Consider the following 3,786-nt stretch of genomic DNA (forward strand, 5'->3'; position numbering starts at 1 on the left):
GTTCCCTCGTAGTTTCTCTTCATTTGTTGTACAAACTGGGTTCTTTCCTCGGTCTTCTTTGCCCATTGTGCTCGAAGTCTTGCTATGTTCCCCTCGGATTTCTCCAATTCTTCCTGACAGTCCAAGACTTGCTTTTTTAGCCCTTTTATCAATCTCTCGTCAGATAGACTTCTTTCTTGATACCTGGCATCTATTTTCATTTGTTGAATTTGGGCCTTGAGAGCTTTATTCTCCTGGGCCAATTTCTTTTTATCACCTTCATCGGCTGCGGCTTGCAAGCTGTTTTCAAACCGAAGCTCCTGAACCTGTTTCTCCAATGCTCCTATTAGGGCCCTGTACTCCTTTTCTTTTGCTAACCAATCCCATTGCACCTGGGCCTCGTTATTGAATTGTTGTACATGTGGCCTTTTGGCGGGTCTCTTAGGAATTTGAAATCTTTTACCAAACCAGACCAAGTATTTGGGATCTACCTCGCCTCTAGCTCGGTCCTGTACTATAGTCTTAGGCTCAAGGTACCTGCACTCATTCCATATCTTTCGGATTCTACCTTCAGGGAATGCAGCCTTCGGGCCTAACTCGATGACTTGCCCACTCAGGTCTTCATCATTGTTCATTGTCTGGAATCTTCCAAGATGTCGCAAAACTCGGTAAGGAGCATAAGGCTGTATGCTTCGAATACCCATCAAAAGAATATACGAGACCTCTGCTGATGTGTATACAGCTTCAGTAGCAGGAAGCCATCCATAAGCCCATTCAACTTTATCTGCGATCAGGGATCTTAAGCATGACGACCAGGCCTCAGTACCCTCAGGGAACTCAATACCTGTCACCCGGGTCCTGAATTCTACAATACAACTCAACCCGGTTAAACCGTAGTTCATATAGCGTGTGCGGTGACAGAGGTGTTTCTGCATCCACAACTGTAAGAGCAAACTGCAACCTTGAAATAATTTCACACCTTCCCGACATTTGGTCAAAGCTCGGTACATTTCTGCTACAATCAGGGGAACCACTCTGCTAGTAGGTTTTTTCATGGCAACATCTAGCATACCTACTAGGCCGAGGTCTATGTGGCCATCCTTTCTCGGACAAATCACCACTCCCAAAAAGGCTACCATGAAGGCTAATCCCCGTCGGGCTTCCCATTTGTCTTTATTTCCGGCATGTGTCAATCCTGTGTTGGGCTCTTCAAAACCTTTTGGGTTACCGTACCGGTGATATAAGAAATGCAATGTACAACACCCTTCCGCCAGGTGCGGGTCTTGAATATCCCGGCTGATGTTCAACAAATCCAGGAACCTATGAAGTGTTACCGGTCGAGGGGCCAATGGGTATCTACCTCGGAGGTTCCCGTTGAGACCCGCGTATCCCGCAATCTCTTCTAACGTAGGTGTGAGTTCAAAATTTGATAACCGGAATACATTACGGGTCGGGTCCCAAAATGGTATTAGTGCCTCAATGATATCCTTCCTTGGTTTGATGTTTAATAAATCTACGAGGCCGCCCAAACTTTTGACCACAGTATCTCTGCTTCCTTTGCCCAAATCATGCCACCACATATGGAGTTTCAAAGGGATCTCGCTCAGGACTGAGAAGGTTTCGATGTTACTTGAATTCATCCTGCACATTTATTTAGGGGAATTTAATGATTTATTTTGAAAAATGGCTATTTGTGCAAAAATTCTTTATTTAGAAAACAAGGACTTGGATTTGCAAATACGGCCTTTCAGCACTTCTGGGGGGAAGATTTTAAGGCTGTGCCCGCAAACCATTTAAAAATGACTCGGGGTGGCTGTTCTTGCAAAAACGGCCTTCCGGCGTCCTTTTAGGGACATTCGGCTTATTTTAGACAAGAATGGCATCACCCGACTTATTCATGACAAAAATTAAAATTTTGACATTATTTGGCTATTTTTTCAAAAAGGGTGGTTGGACCCGATAAGGGTTGCCTACGTATCTCACATCTGGTGAGAATCAAACCAGCGTAGTTCGGGCAGATTTGCCAACAATCAAAACTATTTTGAACAACAATTTTCTTTCTATTTTTCAAATATTTTCTCTTTTCTTTTTCATTTTTCAAAAATCCGGCAGCATTTCGGTACTATGTGGGCATTGGGTTTTTTCACAACAGATGGTTTCCCTCACTTAGTCCTAACAGTGCTATTTTTCTCATTTTTTCCACTATATACAAGCCGGTCAACATGTAAAGCCAAGCAAATAAATGCGCAAGTAGCACGTAAGATGCATCAGGATGGTCAATTCATTTCAGGTCACCTGTCATAGACGGACCCAACCCCTGTGTTGAGTCCCCTAAGTCAAATGCACATGATGCAAACAAGCGTCCTACTAGGGATCCGGCATGAGTTTTTGTTCTTCTGGGTTTAAACCCTAGGTTTATTGGTCTAGACCTGGCTTACCCGAGCGGACAACTCGAGCCGAGGGGGAGGCAGCGTACCGGGGATACAGAAGCTCCACCGGCTTAGAAACTTATCCAAACCTCGTTCTAAATTGGGAAAGACTCTAAACATAAGAGAAGCTACACGAAGTGCACCCTTCTCCATGATGCAGAAGACTCAGAGAGAGGAAGGGATTCGCGACAGTTTATATATACAGTTCAACAAATATCAAAGAGGTAAAACATTTAGCACATATAGCATGGAACATGTATAAAAATCAGATAAAGCCGAATATAACAATTATACTAAGCTCGAATTCTTGAACCCTGAACCAAAATTCTGGGTTCTCGTCCCCAGTAGAGTCGCCAGAGCTGTCACACCTCCTTTTTACACGCTTACCCTGAGGGATAAATGTATAAGGGAGTTTTTCCATTTGAAGTGACATTATTCGAAATGGGATTATTTATTTATTTAGAGAAGCCACTTGGGATAGGATTGGCTTTTGGTGTCCCAAGTCACCGGTTTAACTTGAATCCCAAATCGAGAAAAATTTTCGACTTCCCAATTGGAGTCTGCGAACCAGAAATTCTGAATAAGGAATTCTGTTGACCCGAGGGAAGGGGTTTGGCACCCTCGGATCCCGTGGTTCTAGCACGGTCGTTCAAACTATTTTATTTGGCTAAAATCTAACTTTTATACATGTTCCAACCTATAGTGCAATTTTAAGATTATTTACCGCTTTTAGTTAAATTTTAAAAAGTGAACGTCATTTAAAAATGTGTTTTCGGATCACGTCACATGAAATGCACCCGGATCCTCGACACATTTTTATTCAGCATTTTTGGAATTTGATTTGGGTCGCATGAAATGCACACCCGTATTTAGGAAGGTAAAATTATTAAAAAGCGCGCCTAATGCGACCAACAGGTTATTATCTTTGCGGAGGGCCGTGAAATTCGCTAAACGGCACGCCCCAAGTTCTAAGTATTCTGATAGGAGTATTTAATGAGGGCCCCGCAATTTATGTATTTTATTTGGCGAGGCTCATCTCATTTTTATTATTTAAAGGCTGTCCTAAAGCAAACTAAGATTTTCTATTTATTTTTGTCTCTAACAAGGCCTAAATAATTAATACCATCAATTGCTATTATTTAAAGTATGCAAGGATTTTGGGCCTCCAGTTCAAGTCCACACCCGAACAAGAGGAGAACCTCTTAATTCGAGCATGCTACTTAACTAGCGAGCCCTAAACCCAAATTACCAAATTAATACTATGAAGTCCAGCCCTTAGCATTTTGGGCTTTAAAATGCATCCAGGAAGAAGAAGAACAAGCAGTTAGCTTCATAAAAAGTTGTCTCGTGTGCACAAATTTGGGCCCACGCCATATGC

The sequence above is a fragment of the Nicotiana attenuata genome, unplaced genomic scaffold, assembly GCF_001879085.1.
Source record: "Nicotiana attenuata strain UT unplaced genomic scaffold, NIATTr2, whole genome shotgun sequence".
Lineage (NCBI taxonomy): Eukaryota > Viridiplantae > Streptophyta > Magnoliopsida > Solanales > Solanaceae > Nicotiana > Nicotiana attenuata.